Raw genomic sequence first — 12,319 nt, 5'->3', positions numbered from 1 at the left:
ACAGCAGTAATTGTTGTGGCTGATGTGAAGTAAGCTCGTGTATCAACGACTATACCTACTGTAAATATATGGTGAGCTCAGAGGATAAATCTTAAAATTCCAGTAGCCATTATAGTACAGATCATACCTAATGCACCCAATGATTCTTTTTTCCCCAATTCTTGTCTTACAATATGGGAAATTACTCCAAAGGCTGGTAGAATGAGAATATAAACTTCAGGGTGACCAAAAAATCAAAATAGATATTGATATAAAACAGGATCACCACCTCCAGCGGGGTCAAAGAAAGATGTATTAAGATTTCGGTTAGTTAAAAGCATGGTGATTGCTCCTGCTGATACAGGTAAGGATGAAAGTAAGAGAATGGCAGTAATAAAAACAGTTCATACAAACAAAGGTATTTGATTTATTCTTATTCCAAAGGATCGTATGTTAATTACAGTTGTTATAAAACTAACTGCTCCAAGAATTGAGGACACACCAGCAAGGTGAAGAGAAAAAATACCAAGATCAACTAATGCTCCTGCATGGGCAATAGCTGCTGCTAAAGGAGACTAAACAGTTCAACCTGTACCAGCTCCTCTTTCCACTATACCTCTTATTAGAAGAAGAGTTAAAGAAGGAGGCAAAAGTCAGAATCTTATGTTATTTATACGAGAGAACGCTATATCAGGGGCTCCTTATATAAGAGGGACTAGTCAGTTACCAAATCCTCCAGTTATAATTGGTATAACTATGAAGAAGGTTATAACAAAGGCATGGGTGGTAACTACAACATTGTAAATTTGATCGTTGCCGATAAATGTGCCTGGCTGACCTGATTCGGCTCGAATAATTATACTTAACGAGGTTCCTACTATACCAGACCATGCTCCTAAAATGAAATAGTGTACCAATGTCTTTATGATTTGTAGGAAAGAATCCTCGTTGCATAATAAGATGGCTGAGAAGTGCAGGCGTTACATTGCATATCGAAAAACAAGGTAAAAACTTTCTTATTAGGTTCTATAGTAAAATATAAATAATATTAGATTGCAAATCTAAAGATGTGTGGAAACACTGGAATTTAGGATTTTAAAATATATATATATATATATATATATATATATATATATATATATATATATATATATATATATATATATATATATATATATATATATATATATATATATATATATATATATATATATATATATATATATATATATATATATATATTTTTTTTTTTTTTTTTTTTGGCTTTGAAGACCTTTAGTTTAATATAACTTAAAATTCTAGGCTAAATATGGAATAGGAAAACATATTCCAAACATATTAATGAAAGTAACAAAGATTAAGATAGGAGAAAATGTTAGCAATGGTTTAATTTTAAGGGAAGTGGTAAATGAAGGAAAAGATAATGGCATTATTGGGAAAAAGAGACGTAGATAGAAATAAAGAGTAATAAGACTTAAAAAAAAGAAGAATTAAAAGAGAGAAAATTATTATTTTAGAAGAGAGTAGTTGAATTATAAATCATTTAGGTGTAAATCCTGAAATAGGAGGAAGACCTAAAGATAAGAAATTTATTGGTAAAAAAAAAAGTTTTAGGGCAATCTTCCTTTTGTTTTCAATTATTATAACGGAAATTGATGAACACTGAGTAATAAAGAGTAGAATATTCACAGAGCCTGAAATAAAGGAGAAGATAAAGTAAATGAGTCATATTATATCACTGATTGATATAACAATAAGTATTAAGATATATGGTTAACTGAAGAGAAGGCGATAAGTTTACGTAGTTTTGTAACATTTAAGCCACCTAAGGCTCCAATTAAAAAAGAATTATGTGCTGCTAAAGTAATTAAGGTTACTAAGTTAGAAGAGTAGCTTAAATAGGGAATTAAAAACAAAGGAGTAATTTTTTTTTATTGTTAAGAGAATAAAAGCTTGAGGTCAAGACAATCCTTCAATAACTTGCGGAAGCCAAAAATGTAACGGACCTGCTCATAATTTTGAAAGTAAAGATATACTAATTAAAGAATAAGAAAAGTCATTCGAGTATATATATATACTCGAATATAGAGAGAGAGAGAGAGAGAGAGAGAGAGAGAGAGAGAGAGAGAGAGAGAGAGAGAGAGAGAATTAAGATAGTAGATGCTAGAGCTTGAATTAGAAAATATCTAATTGCAGCTTCAGTTAGATACGGGCATAATTTAGTTGCAATGAGAGGAATAAATGGGTGGACGTGGAATTCAGCCCACACGGGATTCAGCCCATGGAATTCAGCCCACGCGGGATTCAGCCCACGGAATTCAGCCCACGCGGGGTTCAGTCCACACGGGATTCAGCCCAAGGAATTCAGCCCACGCGGGATTCAGCCCACACGGGATTCAGCCCACACGGGATTCCGCCCACACGGAATTCAGCCCACGGAATTCAGCCCACACGGAATTCAGCCCACATGGGATTCAGCCCACGCGGGATTCAGCCCACGCGGGATGCAGCCCACAGGATTCAGCCCACACGGGATTCAGCCCTCGGAATTGCGAATGTGAACACACCCTCTCTCTCATCACGTATATATGCACTCGAACGAAAACACACACATAATCTTCTCTAGCTTAGGGGAGAGTGTGCGTGTGAATGTGAACACACACACACACACACTCTCTCTCTCTCTCTCTCTCTCACACACACGTTGTAGGAGTTTTAGTTTCTTGTGAGAGCTGGCAACTGCGAGCCAGGCTCAAGGACACAGCCAGTGGGGGAGTCACCGAGTCAGTCAGACGCCCGTCAGGTCACTGTACGCCTGCGGCTATTACACTCACATCCAGCCACTCTGTGTTTCTGTTATACCCAACACACGTTTATATGCAGACTCGAGCGAAAAAACACATATAATCTTCTCTAGCTTAGGAGAGTGCGTGCGTGTGAATGTGAACACTCTCTCTCTCTCTCTCTCTCTCTCGCATATATACAGACTCGAACGGAAACACACACATTTCTTCTCCAGCTTAGGCGAGTGTGTGTGCGTGCGAATGTAAACACGCACACACACACACACACACACACACATTAATATGCAGACTCCTACAAAAACACACAATCTCTAACTTAGGTGAGTGCGTGCGTGTGAATGTGAACTCTCTCTCTCTCTCTCTCTCTCTCTCTCTCTCTCTCTCTCTCTCTCTCTCTCTCTCTCTCTCTCGTATATACATGCAGACTCGAGCGAAAACACACACATCTTCTCTATTTTACCAGTTTAGTGAGAGATAGATAACGAATAAAATGATCCCTCTGTAGCGTACAATAGTAGAATGGAACAGGACACGTTCGCACCGTGTACAGCGCCTCGCAAGTCCCTGTTCTGAACACAGCTCTTGCATTGTCATCAGTGCCATTTGCTGCTCTGCTCTGCCCACGTACGCACTCGCCTAAGCTAGATAAAATGGCATACTTGACGGAAAGAGGAAACCAAGTGAAGAGGGTTGGGGGCTTTGAGTATGTCCTGAGGAAAGACCGAATGGGAAAGAACGGAGAACTCACCTGGAGATGCAGAGAAAATGTGAAATTCAAGTGTCCAGCCAGTATAAGAACCTTACAGGGGATAGTTCTTGATGGTCAAGGAAACCCTAATCATTCACACCCTGGGGATCCTCTAACTGGAGAAGTCAGGCAAGTGCAGTCACACATCAGGTCTGCTGCGACAGCTGGGCAAGATTCCACCAGGTCAATTTTGGCAGAAAACATGACTGGCTTGTCACAAGATGTTCTCCAAAGGCTACCCAAAAGATCAACCCTGGAAGACAGCGTGAGGGCCAAAAGGCGTGCAACCAACCCTGTTGAACCAAACCCTCAATCCTTGAATTTTGCCATACCTGCCAGGTTCACAGATATTGTCCTGCATGACAGTGGTTCTTAAGATCCCAGCAGGATCCTGATTTTGGGAGACATGAACTTACTTCATGTCTTAGAGAATGCTGAGGTGTGGCTTGGTGATGGAACCTTCGCAGTTGTTCCCAGTATCTATTTCCAGCTGTACACCATACATGCCAAAGTGGGTAATAAGTTCCCACCTTGTGTGTACTTTCTTCTACCAAACAAAATGCAGGTCACCTATGTGCAAATGCTGGAAGCTCTTGCAAATATAATTCCAGATGCAAACCCCCAGACAATTCTGACGGACTTCGAGAATGCTGCACAGAATGCTTTCCGCCAGGTACACCCCAATGCAGACATCAAGGGTTGTCTTTTTCATCTTGGGCAGTCAGTCCAACGAAAGGTCGCAGAACTTGGCTTGAAAGTGGACTACGAGAGTAACGTAGAATTCAACATGTCTGTGAAATCCTTGGTTGCTCTCTCTTTTGTGCCTGAGGAAGATATACTGGTCATCTTCAACACCTTGGCTGACAGCTTTCCTCCTCTGGATAGGGTAGAAGAGTTAATTGCCTACTTTGAGCTGACTTATATTCAGGGGAGGGACAGGGGCCAGGGAAGAGACAGGGGACCACCCAGGTACCCATCAGTTGTCTGGAACCATTTTTCAGCTCCAAGGAATAACATTCCACGAACCACAAATGCTGTTGAGGGCTACCACAATGGATTGAACAGTCTGTTCCTTTCCCAGCATCCTTCCATCTGGAAGTTAATGGATGGTTTGAAAAAGGATATTAGTCTTCACTTGAAAACACTAGCAGACAACGAGGTGGCAAACAACCCTCCACCAAGAAACAAATACATTGTTCTATCAGAGAGGCTGGCTGCAAGGGTGGACTGCTACAATGATGTAAATGACAAGTTGCATTACTTGCGATCAGTGGCACATATCTTTAGCAACTAAAATCAAATACAAATAAAAAATGATTAAAATCATATAAAAAAAACTTCCCACTAGGGGAAAAATAAGTGATTAGTTTAAAGCACAAGCTCCATAAAAATAATAATAAAAAATCGAAGCCTCACAGAAAACATCTAATATTTACAAACTGAATTTCCAAAGAAAAAAATTAATTGGAAAAACAAAAAGTAAAACAGAAAAATAAGCCTCCCGCAGAAAAAAAAAACTAAGTTACAAACTGAAGAAACTAAAAAAAAACTATTAGAATATATATATATATATATATATATATATATATATATATATATATATATATATATATATATATATATATATATATATATATATATATATATATATATATATATATATATATATATATATATATATAAGGCTTGCTATGGTGCTCAACCTCCTCGTGGTGCAAGCTGGGTTCGGCGAATAGAGCACTAACTACTGTAAAAATAATGAATAGTCAAAGAATAATATTGCTTTAAGTTATTTACTTTTCTTTTCTAAAAATCCGTTCAGTAGAAATGGTCATATTTCTAAGGGTTCCATGTCAATTAAACCCCTATTCAACTCAACAGTGTGGGCCCGTGAGTTAAGTCCCGTGTGGGCTGAATCCCGTGTGGGCTGAATCCCGTGGCCTGAATCCCGTGTGGGCTGAATCCCGTGTGGGCTGAATTCAGTGGGCTGAATCCCGTGTGGGCTGAATCCCGTGTGGACTGAACCCCGCGTGGGCTGAATTCCGTGGGCTGAATCCCGCGTGGGCTGAATTCCATGGGTTGAATCCCGTGTGGGCTGAATTCCGCGTGGGCTGAATCCCGTGTGGGCTGAATTCCGTGGGCTGAATCCCGTGTGGGCTTAATTCCGTGTGGGCTGAATTCCGTGGGCAGAATCCCGCGTGGGCTGAATCCCGTGTGGGCTGAATTCCGTGGGCTGAATCCCGTGTGGGCTGAATTCCGTGTGGGCTGAATTCCGTGGGCTGAATCCTGTGCGGGCTGAATACCAATGGAACCGAATAAATGATAAAAGATTTAGTTCCAGCCCGAGTCAAGCCCCAAACCAAGAAGGAGAAGAAATAAATGAAAAAGATACCTGTTAGTAAAGTACAGAAAAATAATAGGTAGAAAACTGGAAAGGTCATTAAAAAGAGAAAGGTTGAAGCTTTCATTTACGTGGTATGAGCCCATTAGCTTAGTTAGCTTATCTTTGAGAATATCATTTGTTAGTGTATAACGCACATAAAGTTTTGATCTTTAAAGAAGCGGTTGTAAATTCGCTATAAATAATATAGGTATAAGAAATACATAATTAGCTCTATCAAAGCTACCCTTTTAAGTCAGGCACTATATTAACATAAAAACAGATTAAAAATCAAATAAAAAATGCTTAAGAAACAAAGTAGTACAAATAAGAAAACGAAAGAAAAAATAAATGAAAGAAAGTGATACATAGGAAAGACTAATTAATATAAGAGGACGAAAATATCAAAGTGACATTTGAAGTTTATATGAAGAGAATGTGTATTTCTCTCAGCATTTATGAATATATATATATATATATATATATATATATATATATATATATATATATATATATATATATATATATATATATATATATATATATATATATATTATATATATATATATATATATATATATATATATATATATATATATATATATATATATATATATATATATATATATATATATATATATATATATATATATATATATATGCATTTATTTTAATTAAATTCATTTATCAAAAAAATATATTAGTTAACTTATATAATTAAAGATTCGTATATAATATTTATGTTCTTCTCACTCTAATAAAAAGTAATCTCTGCGGTCTCAGGTCCGTAAGCCTTCCGAGGGTTTAGGCCAGCAGGGGCATGGAAAACATCATTGCGAAGAATTTTAATAGGTGGCATGAAGTAGTCAGAGGGTGGAGGAGAGGGAGGAACAAGCCCTGAATCGTCCAAGGTAGAGTTTTTAGTAAAGGTTTGAGCGTAGAGTTCAGCTTTAGAAACAGATGTGATAGCAGTGGTGCCATCTGTTTGAAGTAGAGAAGGGAAATAAGAAGCAAAGTTATTGGAGATATTTTTGGCTAGATGCCAGATGTCGCGAGGGGAGTTAGATCTTGAAAGGTTTTGACATTTTCTGTTAATGAAGGAGTTTTTGGCTAGTCGGAGAACAGACTTAGCATGGTTCCGGGCAGAAATATAAAGTGCATGAGATTCTGGTGATGGAAGGCCTAAATACCTTTGGTGGGCCACCTTTCTATCATGTATAACACGAGAACAGACTGTGTTAAACCAAGGTTTGGAAGGTTTAGGTCGAGAAAAAAGAGTGAGGAATGTACGCCTCCATGCCAGACACTATCACCTCTGTTATGCGCTCAGCACACAAAGACGGGTCTCTGACACGGAAGCAGTAGTCATTCCAAGGAAACGCAGCAAAATACCTCCTCAGGTCCTCCAACTAACAGAGGCAAAACGCCAGAGGCACCTTCGCTTAGGGGATCCTGAGGAGGGATTGGAGCGATAGGACAAGATAAAGATATGAGATTGTGATTGGAGGAGCCCAACGGAGAAGAGAGGGTGACAGCATAAGCAGAAGGATTAGAGGTCAGGAAAAGGTCAAGAATGTTGGGCGTATCTCGAAGACGGTCAGGAATATGAGTAGGGTGTTGCACCAGTTGCTATAGGTCGTGGAGGATAGCAAAAGTTGTAGGCTAGTTCACCAGGATGGTCAGTGAAGGGAGAGGAAAGCCAAAGCTGGTGGTGAACATTGAAGTCTCCAAGAATGGAGATCTCTGCAAAAGGGAAGAGGGTCAGAATGTGCTCCACTTTGGAAGTTAAGTAGTCAAAGAATTTCTTATAGTCAGAGAAGTTAGGTTAGAGGTATACAGCACAGATAAATTTAGTTTGAGAGTGACTCTGTAGTCGTAGCCAGATGGTGGAAAACTCGGAAGATTCAAGAGCGTGGGCACGAGAGCAGGTTAAGTCATTGCGCACATAAACGCAGCATCCAGCTTTGGATCGAAAATGAGGATAGAGAAAGTAGGAGGGAACAGAAAAGGGGCTACTGTCAGTTGCCTCAGACACCTGAGTTTGTGTGAAGAAAAGAAAATTAGGTTTAGAAGAGGAGAGGTGGTGTTCTACAGATTGAAAATTAGATCTTAGACCGCGAATGTTCAAGAAGTTAATGAAGAAAAAATTTGAGGGGGGTGTCAAGACACTTAGGGTCGTCGTCAGAAAGGCAGTCCGACCTGGGGACATTTGTGGTCCCCTCCCCAAATGGGGACTCCGAGGCTGGTATTTGCCTGTTTGCTTGTCTGTTTCCATATTTGTCTATATGTTTGCTGTCTGAAACAGATTTTCGTTAAAACCTATTTAAGTGAAAGGAATATCATTAATCGTCAAGGAATAATGGTTAGATTTTCAGGCGGATCTAGACCCGTGTGCGCCTCCAGAATGTTCCTCAGATTTTCGCGTGACACAAGTCTGCGGAGAATGTTTGGCACATTCCGTGTTATTAAATGACGATGACGGAGGTGTGCGCTCTCAGCCTCCTAGCTCATAGAATTTAATCAAAAGAATGCGCATATCATTAAACACCAAGTTCCCACAAGGCTTATTTTCAGAAACCACAGAGATGATTAGTCGGGTTCTGACAATGATTTTTTTTCCTCTTTTTTTTTAATTATTTATTTTATTTATTTACTTATTTCTTGACCTGAACCACATCTGAAACAGTTTGCCGTGAGTTGGATTGGCCGTCCCGAGTAAAACATTGCAAATTGAGGAGTCGTGGCGCGTCAGCTCAAGACCCAGCTGGTGGAGTGTGTTGTTGCGGGTGTTCCTCGCTGGCTCAATGGGCTCAGGGGCGCCGTGTGTCATGTGAACCTCGCCTCTATTGTGTCTCGGTTGCAAACATCAGGAGTCGATAAAACCGATTCCACAAATGAAGCTATTGAACACACACACACACACACACACACACACACACACACACACACACACACACACACACACACACGAATACACACAAATATGCAACAGTTATCGGGTGATTTTCGATAACACAAAGAGACACATAAGTCATGAATATGTAGTAAACTCTCTCTCTCTCTCTCTCTCTCTCTCTCTCTCTCTCTCTCTCTCTCTCTCTCTCTCTCTCTCTCTCTCTCTCTCTCTCTCTCTCTCTCTCTCTGTGTGTGTGTGTGGTGTGTGTGTGTGTGTGGGGTGTGTGTGTGTGTGTGTAAAAATAGCAATAATAACAACGATAAACTGCTTATTACGGAGGCAGTAGTGAACATTTACATATAGATTGGACAACTTAACAAAATGAATAAAGAAATCTAAAGTGAGGCTGTGTGTATATGAGTGTGTGTGTGTGTGTCATTCGTCCATACGTCCCTGTGTTGACCGGCCTGCAACACTAATGGAGAGATTAATGAAGTGACTGACTGGCTGAATGAATAGCGTCTGGAGAATCACCTGTATGGAGAGGGCGTGCGTGGATGTTCTTTATAAGTGGAAGGCATTTTTCCATCGTGTATTTTGTCATGATCCCTCTGGTGACCTTGAGTGAGCGCCATGTCTTCGCAGCGATGCTTCCCTTGTTCAAGTGTTTTCAAGTCAAGGTCGAAGTATTGATTCTGTTACCATGAGGAGTGTTGTATTTCCAGGCTTCGTGCACTGGAGGGAAGGTAGTGTTTAGGGTGATTATGATGATGATAATAATAGTAATAATAATAATAATAATAATAATAATAATAATAATAATAATAATAATAATAATAGTAATAATAACAATAATAATAATAGTACGTAGCAGCAATTCACGGGATAGGCACATCATCATCATCATCATCATCATCATCATCATCATCATCATCATCCACATCGTCATCACCACCACCAACAAAACCAGCAACACTAGCCACACTAACATATTAACAAATAAAAAAAACGCCATTAAAAGAATATATATATATATATATATATATATATATATATATATATATATATATATATATATATATATATATATACATATATATATATATATATATATATATATATATATATATATATATATATATATATATATATATATATATATATAAGCATTATAATGTACTATTTCATTAAAAACTCCCTTCAAATCTACAGTAACTTCCAGCAGAGGGTGTTAGAAGTTGTTGAGATCAGAAGTGGAAATGTTTTCAATACGAGCCAGTAACACAAGACTTATAACGTGACTCAATAGGCCTGTGTTCTCTCACCACGACTATTTTCAAAGCCAGGATCTCCAGACTGTTCCTCCTTTTAAACGACCACACCGCTTCTCGTCCGATCAGCGAAGTTAAGCAACGTTGGGTCCGGTTAGTACTTGGATGGGTGACCGCCTGGGAACACCAGATGTTCTTGGCATTCCAACATTTATCTCCCGCAGTCAGGATGGCCGAGCGGTCCAAGGCGCTGCGTTCAGGTCGCAGTCCGGTCTTCCGGGCGTGGGTTCAAATCCCACTCCTGACAATACCTTTATAAATCTAAAATGCCTTGTGTCAAGGCCGCGTGCTAAGATGGGTAGAAAAGTGGCGAGACAACCGTAAACAAAGAGTAGTAATAAATGAAAAAGCATCCAACTGGACTGACGTAACCAGCGGGGTGCCATAAGCATCAGTTTCACAGTAGGTACACATTAAACAACGAAACTCTAGTAGGTACAGGGTACGAGAAAGATTTAGGAGTTATAGTTAGCTTTTAACTCCGTCTAGGAAAACAATGCATAGAGGCCAGAAACAGGGCAAATAGGGTACTAGGATTCACTTTTAGGAGTGTTAAAAGTAGAAGGCCGGAAGTAATATTAAAGTTATATTTGGCGCTGGTCAGACCTCATCTCGACTACGCTGTACAGTTCTGGTCCCCACATTACAGGAAAGATATAGGTCTATTAGAATCAGTACAGAGGAGGATGACTAAAAGAATACAGGGGATGAGGAGTATTCCTTACCAGGCGAGGTTGAAGCTGTTAAATCTACATTCTTTAGAGAGACGTAGGTTAAGAGGAGACCTGATAGGAGTCTTTAAGTGGTATAAGGGTTATAACAAAGGGGTTGTAAACAAAATTCTTAGGATCAGCAACCAGGATAGAACAAGAAATAATGTGTTCAAGCTTGAAAAATTTAGGTTTAGGAAGGAAATAGGAACAAACTGGTTCTCGAATAGAGTGGTGGATGAGTGGAACGAACTCAGTAATCATGTTGTTAGTGCTAAGGCATTAAGGATCTTTAAGTGAATATTAGACAGGTTTATGGATGGGGATGATAGGTGGAAATAGGTAAGTATATTTCATATAGGGACTGCCACGTGTAAGCCTGGTCGCTTCTTGCAGCTTCCCTTATTTCTTATGTTCTTATGTTCTTAATGTAGAAATCTTATTAATCTTTCACTAGAACCATAAAAAGAAAAAAAAACACTAAAAAACACGTACAGCTTCAACAGGAGCTTTTGAAAGTAGTGGACGTGCCGCGCAGAAGTGGATCAGATTATGGTCCTTATTCTGATGAAGGACCACAGACGCCCTGCTCGCCACTCGTCGCCCTGATGGTGATAATGACTAATAATGTCACTAAGTCAATCTCCACCTGTGCCATCCACCCACCTCCCTCCTTCCACGCGAGAGACAGCCACGCAACCTTTCCGCCCTCGCCAGGATTGATTAATGAGCTTGTGACAGGAAGCATCTCAGGGGAAGGAAAGACGTGATCTCATATTCCCTGATGATTTTGTCTGTGTGTGTTCCTCTTAATGATGCTGGTGGTGGTGGTGGTGGTGGTGGTGATGGTAGTGGTAATGCTTATTGGTGATGGTATTACTTTCTTTTCCATTTATGTACATCTACTATTATTACTATGTTCACTACTACTACTACTACTACTATAAGTCATTAATGTTACACAGTGCTTTCTCGTAACTTTCCTTCCTATTGTTCCTCTATTAATTACGTCAGCGGTATGCTATTTAACTATATCTTCCTCCTTCTCCTCCTCCCCCCTCCTCTTCCTCTTCCCCCTCTTCCTCTTCACATTCCTTACCTTCTCTCTCAGCCACATTGACATACATGGAAACCCTTCTACAAATTGCAACACACACACACACACACACACACACACACACACACACACACACACACACACACACACACTATCATTCACTCCTGCAGTGCATTTGAAGTTTCTCATGCATCCATTTCCCTTTCAACTCTCTCTCTCTCTCTCTCTCTCTCTCTCTCTCTCTCTCTCTCTCTCTCTCTCTCTCTCTCTCTCTCTCTCTCTCTCTCTCTCTCTCTCTCTCTCTCTCTCTCTCTCTCTCTCTCTCTCTCTCTCTCTCTCTCTCTTTATGGATATTTCAAGCGTTGTGAGTTACTTGAAATTGCTGGTGAGGGAAGAGGGAAGGGAAGTTCTTTA

At 39.6% G+C, this 12,319-nt stretch overlaps 1 non-coding gene and 2 pseudogenes across 1 annotated transcript; 2 read left to right on the top strand and 1 right to left on the bottom strand.

The window, feature by feature from the left end:
• Nucleotides 1-233: 233 nt before the first annotated feature.
• Nucleotides 234-1,993, bottom strand: LOC135098143 (cytochrome c oxidase subunit 1-like; annotated as a pseudogene).
• An 8,164-nt stretch (nucleotides 1,994-10,157) lies between these two features.
• Nucleotides 10,158-10,280, top strand: LOC135098152 (5S ribosomal RNA; annotated as a pseudogene).
• A 21-nt stretch (nucleotides 10,281-10,301) lies between these two features.
• Nucleotides 10,302-10,385, top strand: Trnal-cag (transfer RNA leucine (anticodon CAG)). Its single transcript has one exon. It is a non-coding gene; the product is annotated as a tRNA-Leu (tRNA).
• The last annotated feature ends 1,934 nt before the right edge of the window (nucleotides 10,386-12,319 follow it).

This window comes from Scylla paramamosain, unplaced genomic scaffold (assembly GCF_035594125.1).
Source record: "Scylla paramamosain isolate STU-SP2022 unplaced genomic scaffold, ASM3559412v1 Contig47, whole genome shotgun sequence".
NCBI classification, from domain to species: domain Eukaryota; kingdom Metazoa; phylum Arthropoda; class Malacostraca; order Decapoda; family Portunidae; genus Scylla; species Scylla paramamosain.
Note: the sequence above shows the minus strand (reverse complement) of the source record. Positions and strands in the feature narration are given on the sequence as shown.